This window comes from Vigna unguiculata, chromosome 7, assembly GCF_004118075.2.
Source record: "Vigna unguiculata cultivar IT97K-499-35 chromosome 7, ASM411807v1, whole genome shotgun sequence".
Classification (NCBI taxonomy): domain Eukaryota; kingdom Viridiplantae; phylum Streptophyta; class Magnoliopsida; order Fabales; family Fabaceae; genus Vigna; species Vigna unguiculata.
The window spans coordinates 8001832-8011565 of record NC_040285.1 but is presented as its reverse complement, the minus strand read 5'-3'; positions in this window follow the sequence as shown (position 1 = coordinate 8011565).

The following is a 9734-nucleotide window of genomic DNA, read 5'->3' as shown; positions in this document are numbered from 1 at the left end:
AATAAAATAATAATTTTTGAAAGTATAAGTTGGAAGTAAGAAAATTTTGCAGTGTTAAAGTATCACTGCCCAAAATAATATAATGATAAAAGGATATAGAAAAAAGGTTTCCCTAATATTAGGAAAATATTTTTTTAATATTATTTATATCAGTTGGCAATTCATTTTTAAATGTATTTTAGTTATTAATATTTTTTTTGTATTTATAGAAAAAACGGGAGAGATTGAAGAATAAAATTGTAAATGTAAAGTGTGCAGAAATTGATTGATGTCAAAATAATACCTTTAATATTATCACATATCAGAAGAGATACAATCAGATACTACTGGTTGCGTTAGCAAAATTTCTTATCTCATTATCCTGTTATTTGCATGTATTTACTAGAGTAGATATTTTTGTATTTGTAGATATCGATGGAAAATGATGAATATTTTAAAAATATCAATTTTATATGGTTTTGAATAAAATTGTTTAAAACTATTCTAAAAATATAAACTATAATAAATTACTTTTTGAAAGTATAAATTTAAATTAAACTGTATTATAAAATATAAGTTCAAATAAAATTTGAGATTAAAAAAATAGTACTCAAAATATAAGTCCAAAATAAAATCAATGTTTTACATAAGTGTCTCCCACAAATATGTAAAAAATATGTCCGTAATTATTCTACTTCTATATTTTTTATGTTGATTTTTTTTTTTTTTTACCAATTGATCTAAAATATGTGACATAATTTTTTTACTTTGTACTAGCATATATTTTCATTAAAAGATTATTTAAAGTTTAAAATATTTTATCATACTACTAGAAATTTGTCAATTACCTGCCAAATTTATTGCAACTTTTTTTTATAGAAATTTGATGCAAAATTTGTTATGAATTTATTGTTACATTATTCTTTTCTTGCGAATTTAAATTTTTAAAAAAATTCACATAAAACTTTTATATTTGTTACAAATTTTCCTGCAAATTTAAATTAGTAAAAAAATATTAAATTTTTTTATTGATTTTTGCTTGACATTTTTTTGCAGGAACTTTATGCAAATTTTACTGCAATTTTACTTATTATTTATTCATTTGATTTTATGAATTAAAAGAAGCAAGAAAAGTCACATGTATTTTAAAGTTTTTGGTGCATGTTTTCTTGGGAAAAGAAATTTGCAAATAAGCTTTATAATAAATTAAAATTGGCAGGAAATCTATCGTTTTCTTATGGATATTTTTTCGCAGAAAAATAAAATAAAATATAGAGTATTTTGTTTTCTCTAACAAATCAACTATAACACCTACACTCAACCAAACTTGCTCATTCTCTTCACGGTTTAGATTCGGATCGAAAGCGAATAGAGAGATATACAACATGTGAGAGTGATTGAGGAATGAGGAAAGCATTGTCAATGGGATTCGAAGGCATTAATGTCGTTTCTCCGTCACCACCGCAAGCTCTCCTTTAAGAGACTCAAAGACTTCGATCAAGAAGATGCTTTTGACCTCTGGTATGAGCACTCCCCGAGGAACGCCAACACGATCTTCTCGCCAAGGATCACCAAGGATCGTTAAGGACATTGAGGTAATTTACTTTCCTCCGATCCAATTCCTTCTCTTCACCTTCGATTATAAAGCTTTAGAAAATTCGATACTAGATTTCGTTACATTTCTTATTTTCCGTTCATTTTTTTTTGTTTTTTTTTTAATTATTGTGTTCTGTGTTACAGAGTTTAGATATTTCAAGAATTTACCAGACTATTCAATGCTCCATGCGATCTCAAGGTTTTGATGTTACTTATTGATTATGTGTTTGTTAATTAATCCAAACAATTTCTTCTTTTCATGTTCATGAGTGTTATTTAGTGGTTGTTTGTTTGCCTCCTGTGGCTGAATTGTGATTGCTTTCTAGGGTTGTCGTTCGCGGCCATTGAGCTTGTGCTGGAGAGTAGTGTGTCCACGGTGGAGGAGAGAGAAGCCATGGGTTAGTGAGAGTTGGTGGAAAATGGGGTTGATGAGTATTTAAGATGCTAAATAGCTCTATTACTTTTGCTCTATTACTTTTACAAGTGGTCGGCTATACCTGAATATTTTTTGGATGATCGCATGCACATTTTTCTTAAGTTTTTTTAGTGAGTGGAAGCTAATTGTTTGCATTTTTATGTAAGATTTTTTGCAAGGTTATGGTATATTCTTCTTTTTAATCATTTCTGTTAAAGATGCAATATAACAACCGTTCATGAGTCTTCACTTAACACCTTTACATTTGGGATTAAAAGAGCTCGTGACAATTTCAAAATGCAGAGTTCTATATCTTAATTTTTTTATAGTTCTTATGAACTTTGATAAAATGACACATGTTCAAGATTAAGCAAGGAAGATTATATTATTATTGTTTGGATTTTATTATAATGAATTGATATTAATTTGAAGTTTGAACTACATTTGAGTGATGACATATGTCTTTTAAGATAAATTGTTCTTTGAACCCATGCACTTCATACAAACTACTGTATTTCGTTTCTCCTTTTTGCTATGATATAAACTTTCTTATTTGCTTTACAAGGGAAAAATGTGAAAACAAAGTTGGCTCTAGGTCATTTTGTGACTTATAAGTTATTTGAACTCTACTAATCTTTGTAGCTGAGGTCTCTTTTTGCATTTTTTTTGAAATTCCTAAGGAACAGATGTACATATTACAGTTAAGATGTTGCTATTCTTAAGCTTAAGCTAGAAGAGGTACAAAGGCACTTTAGCAGTTTTCTCAAGAAGTTATATCATGAGGTTTGTTTGCATGATTGAATGTAAGGGTGGAGCTTATATTTATCACTATTAAGATATTTATTTCTCATGCTTTCCTTCTGTGTTTCAACTTCCACTACCGTGTTTATAATTATTCATTTTGTATTGTATTAGATAATATTTTGGCTTGCCACAACCTATAACCACAGTGGAGGATTGAAAGTGATGGAGGACTGAAGGTTCTTTGATAAATTATGCTATTAGTTGCTTATTTTCTATTGAGGATTATGTCTATCTTACTATTCCCCTAAAATATGAACTGGTTCGACATTAGACTTGTAGCTAGATGTTTTTTGTCTTAATTATATTTCAATTTGAAAACTAACAACCCCTGGCATCTTGATACACATGCACACACATGTAAACAATACTTTATTATAGCATTATAAATACACAAACTATGACGCAGGCATGGAAGTTTTGAGTTTCTCTTCTCTTGGCCCAACACAAAGCCAAACACATATCTTCTTTCTTGTTATGCTTAGGTTGTTATAATTGAAACCAAACAGGGGAAGGACTACTCTAAGTTCTCCTCCAAGCTTACTGCTTCCAAAATTTATGGGATAGTCTTTGCCCCACGGGAACAGTCTACAACTACTCTAAGTTGTTGTCTGGATAATGGCCAAGATTAGGGCATAATAATTAAACTAAATAAAATATAATTGTATATTATCTTCATGAGGAATTAAAAATTCAAGTTAGAGCTTAAGAAATATAATTATTTTGGTATTTAAATCTAAACAAATTTATTTGAATATATATATATATATATATATATATATATATATATATATATTATTGTTATTTAGGGTTTAGGCTAATCACTAGGTGTGAGATGTGTATACACTCTTCCTCTTCCTCAGTTAATTAGATATAGAGTTCCTTCCCCTCTGGTTTTATGGTCTTTATCATGTCAAAGTGATTTTCTTTCAGTAATTTTTGTTTATGCTTTTTATAAGGACATAATCTAGGATCATTCTCATATAAATTTGTACTCTATAACACTATAATTTTCCTTTTCTAGTAAGAAAGGAATTGATTAAGATAAAAGGTAATCGTGAGCATAAGGGTAGAACACCATATGAAGCTAAAAAAAGACTTAGTCTCTAACTGTTGGAGTATAGCCTGGATAATTATTATGGTTCAGTAATCTAGGGAAGCAGAGTTGGTTACAGTACCATTTGGTTATAAACTTTTGTTTCAATTTTGGTGAAGAAAGAGTTAAGCCCAATACTGACATGAAAGTAGAAAGCTGATTCATAATCTTTTTGTTCACTATTCATGTTGATGACTTTATCATTTCTATATCATGCTCCTCTGTATAGCTAAGTTATTCATCTTCGGCACAGTACATTATACAACACTTCAGGGCTGCAACAGGGTGTAAGAAGCTGGAGGGGACATTATCTATTACCTTCGATTGCAGATTTTTCAAAGAATACACTTTTGGTGCATACTTGAAGAGAAGAAACCTTGAGCATCACTGTAAAATTATTGTTATATTATATATTTTCAGTGTAACCTTTTTTAGTTTTATTAAGATCTTCATACTCCAAATCCAATCTATGAATCAGTTATGATTCTTTCATATAATTTATTTGATTATGGAAGTGAATTGTTTTCAAGATTATTTACAAAAAGCCTACTCTTTTTTTATCGTTGATCTAAAGTATTCAAATAACTTGTTCATCAAATGAAATATAAAATATGTCTTATTTTATATAAAATAAAATATAGAATTTATTCAATTAAAACTACAAGAAATATTTTATTTAATTAAATTGTAAAATATAAAATATATCAACATATACAAAATTTAAAATAAAATAAAATTCCATTCAAAATATCTATAAAAAATATATAAAGAGTATAATAACATCATTATCCCCAAAGAATAATATTATATATATATATATATATATATATATATATATATATATATATATATATATATATATATTTTAAATTTATAAAATGTTTCTTGCGAATTTTCTTGCAAAATTATTGGTAAAAAAATTATATTTACAAATTCATTTTGGCAGGAAAAATTACTTGCGATATTTTTATAAGAAATTACTTGCGAATTTAAAATACATAAGAAAATTACTTGCGAAATATAAATTCGCAAAAGTACCTACGATTTTTTAAATTGATTTTTTCGCAAGAGAAATTGCTGCGAATTTTTTTCATAAGAAAATTTGATGCGAATATTTTTCATAAAAAAATTTGCAAGAAATTTTCTGCGAATTTTTAAATTCCACGGTAACTAATTACCCACGAAGGTATTACCTACCAATCAAAATTCATACAAAAAATGGCAAGAAACTCTTTTCCTGCAAATTTTTGTAAAAAATCTGTAAGAAAATTTGCATGAAATAATAAAAATTCTAGTAGTGACAGAGATACGACTAAAGAGAATTCAATTTTTATATATATAACACAACTTTCTTAATTTTACTTTTTTCTTAACATATTACATAATTTAATCACTATTAAATCATTTAATATTTAACTAAATGAGTTACCTATTTAATACATTGATTATTTAATAATAGTGTTAAGAAGACCTTTTTTTCTTTGTTTTTACTTTCCTAAACTATCTATAATATACATATTACTAAACTCATATATATATATATATATTAGATTATATTTTATTATTTAGTTAAATTTTTTATTATTGTATTATAGAGTTAGATGGGTGTTATTATTGCTAGTGCACTGAATACTTTCTATGCGACATAGAAACTTTCATGTGGTGTTAGAAAAAGTTTTTTACGCCGATTTTAGAACTAGTATAGATACAACCAGGAAAGAAAGTTTTTACTTTCTATGTCAGTTTTAGAGTTGACATAGAAAGTTCACATTTTATATAACCATCCCATTTTTATTTTCATACCTAGTTAAAAAAGTCAAGTATTCTTTATATAACTAGAGATGGCAAATAAACCCGTGCCCGTGGGTATCACCCGAACCCGTCCCCGTTTTGACGGGGAATCCCCGCTTTGACTGGCTATGGGTATGGGTATGGGTAATACCCGAAATTTTCAACTGGGGATGGGGATGGGGATGGGGATATATATATACCCGCCCAAATACCCGTCCCCGCTTAAATTACTAAACTATTTATAATTTATTAAATAATCTAAAAAATATATATAAATAAATAATATATTTAAACATAAAATATAATATAATATAATATAATATAATATAATATAGTATATATACATATAAATAAAATATACTTTTATATATATATATATATATATATATATATATATATATATATATATATATATATATATATATATATATTTACACATATACATGTAATATAATATAATATAATATACATATAATATATATACATAATAATATAATATAATATATATAATATATACGTATAAAACAAATTAATCATTTAACTAGTGAGATCTTTTATAAACAAATTTATAACATTACAAATTTATAAAAATTTAAAAGAAATATATATATATATATATATATATATATATAAAAGCATAAAATATCTACGCATATACATATAATATATATACATAATAATATAATATATATTATTATATTTATATTATTATATAATATAATATAATATATACTTAAAATAAATATATATCTATAAAAATATATATATATATATATATATATATATATATATAAACATAAGATATCCACACATATAATATATATACATAGTAATAATAATATAATATATAATATAATATAATATAATATATATATAAATAATTATATATATATATATATATATATATATAAACATAAGATATCCACACATATAATATATATATACATAGTAATATAATATATAATATAATATAATATAATATAATATAATATATATATATATATATATATATATATATATATATATATATATATATATATAACATATTTCTCATTCTCTTTGTTTTTTGTTATATAACATATTGGCAATTGCTTCAGTTTTAGATCCAAGGTACAAGATGGACATGTTAGAATATTATTTTTATAAATTGTATGGTAATGATTTTGATCTGAAACTTAGTAGGATTCGTCAAATGTGCTATGATTTGGTTTTGGAATATCAATCAAAAAAGAATGAAACTTCTTCTTATAGAGCTACATCATTGGAGTTGGGAAAGGATGTTGATAATGATGCGAATGAATTTTTAGAGTTTATGGCAAAAAAGAAAAAATCTAGAACTACAGTTATGAAAACAGAGTTGGATTATTACTTGGAAGAAGATAATTTGCCGGTTACACAAGAATTTGATATCCTATCATGGTGGAAAACAAATGGGTTAAAGTTTCCAACCCTTCAAGCAATTGCAAGGGATGTTTTAGCTATTCCAATAACAACTGTAGCTTCTGAATCTGCTTTTAGTACTGGTGGTCAGATATTAACTTCTCACCGTAGTCGACTTCATCATATTACTATAGAGGCTTTGATGTGTACAAGAAGTTGGATATGGAACTCAAACCATCTAGGTAAGTTACTCAAATTTATTAATATTTTTTGTTAGTATTTTTTGTGAATTCTCATCTAATATTCTACATTTGGTGTTTGTAGGTGTTAAAAAATTAAAAGGAAAAGATGTTCTCATGAGTGAAAATGAATCTGATGAAGAAGGTACATTATATTCTAGTAATTAAAATTTTCAATTTCAATTATTATATCATATCTAATTTTTTATTTTTTTCTATGTGTAGGTGGATCGAATGCAAATGAAACCACTGATCATTTGTAAAATTAATAAATATTTTGGTTATTATAAAATTTTAGTAATGTGTAATTTTTTAGCTTTTATATAATTATTTGAATTTTATTTAGTTGTTATTTGATACTTTAATTTGAGATTTATACTATTATAATATTTTTCTTAATATTTGACATCATGAAAATCAAAAAGAGTATGTTATTTTAATATTGAATATTTTGATAGTATCATGATTTCGTTGGTGTGATTTTTAAATTTTTTTATAAAAAATATTTAATTGATATATGGAACAATAAAAAAATGGGTATGGGTATGGGTATAAGAAAATACCCGTTACCCGGTGGGGATGGGGATGGGTCAAAAGTTGTATACCCGTTGGGTTTGGGGATGGGGATGGGGATGAATTTTTATTATAGGGATGGGGATGAGATCATGATACCCGTACCCGCCCCACCCCGTTGCCATCCCTATATATAACCATACCCATACCTAGTTAAAGTAAATTTCTTGAGATGACACAAATTATGTGATATAGCTGGATCTAGGTAATTATGGTTTGAATTTTTAAGATTCAATCCATATTCAATTTAGATCCACATATTGGATAAGATTTTGGATCCAAATACATTCTTTCTACAAAACTAGTTTGGATTTGTTTAAAAACTAGATCCAAATATTTTGATCAAGATTTAAATTCATATCCAAATATATGGATCAAGTTCAAAATCCATAATCCATATTTTATAAAAATACTTAAACTGGAAAACTTATGTCGTCGGGGCCAACTCTATCGAATTTGACATAATTTCGGTCTAGGCCGTCTTGGTCAAATTTCGCTTGAGCCGACTTGGCCGAATTTCAATTGGGGCCGACTTGGCCAAATTTTGGTCACGGTCGACTCGGCCGAATATGACCAAATTTTAGTCGGGGCTGACTTGGTTGAATACGACCTAATTTTGGTTGCAACCGACTCTATTGAATTTGATAGAATATAGTCAAATTTTATCTAGGACTGACTTGGTCGAAGATGGTCAAATTTTGGCCAAACCTGGCTGAATCGAATATGACCTAATCTGGCCCATTGCCGGCTCCGCCAAATTTTTTTTAGGGTCGACTGGATTTTGACTAGGGCGGACTCGACCGAATACAGTCAAATTTCGATTGCGATCGACTCAGCTATATACAACTCAATTTCGTCATGGGCCGAATATGTCCAAATTTGGGTAAAGGCTAATTGGGCAAAATTTAGGCTGCGATCGACTTGTCCGAACTTTAGCCCCGGGTCGACACTGCCAAATTTTGACTAGGGTTGACTTGGACAAATTTTTGTCGAGGTCAACTGGATCATATTCTGCCAAATTTTGGTTGGGACCAACTTAGTCAAATACACCAAAATTTTGGTCGTCGCTGAATTTGGCCAAATTTTGGTTGTGGTTGGCTCATCTAAATTCGATTGAATTTTAGTCGGGACTAACTGGATCAAATTGGATTAGATAAAGAAAATTAGATTTTTTGTCCACCCTTATTACTTGATATTATTCTCCCACACGTTTATGTGTGTAACATCTATTACTAATTTTCTATTATCAAAGCCCAAATTATAATACGCTTTGCATTCTTTGGTGGTTGAACCTTGAGAAGGACCAATTTGCTTTGTTTAATTTTTCGTAAAAAAAAAATATCTTAGAAGATGTTCAAGAAGATCACTATCTTAATCAAGATGGAGTTACAAAAAAGAACATCTTTAACCTCTAAAATCACGTTTTAAAAGTTTTTAGCAATAAGCACTTATCCAAGGTAAATAATATGCATGAAATTATAGAAAATAAGAAGCAAAATGAAGCAAACCTAGGTTGGTTGCAGTGATTGAAAGGGTGGTTAAAAAGAGCATGAGCTAAAATCTAGAAACGTAGATCACTTATTGGAGCATGCCGTCATTTGACAAACTTGTCATCATTGTTTGTCTCTTTCTCCAACATGATGCAACTTAACATGTCTGTGCAGCCAAGAAGAACAATATATTACAAAAGGAGTGGTTGATGATGGGAATTAGGAAGAAAACAAAGGTAAAGAAAAGAGGCTTAATTAAAATTATGACGTTTTGCTAGGATGGTGCAAATTCAACTACTACTCTATTAAGTGAATTAACTATATTAACGACCCGTAGGACCCGCACAGAATCTTTTTGTTATATTACAACGTTA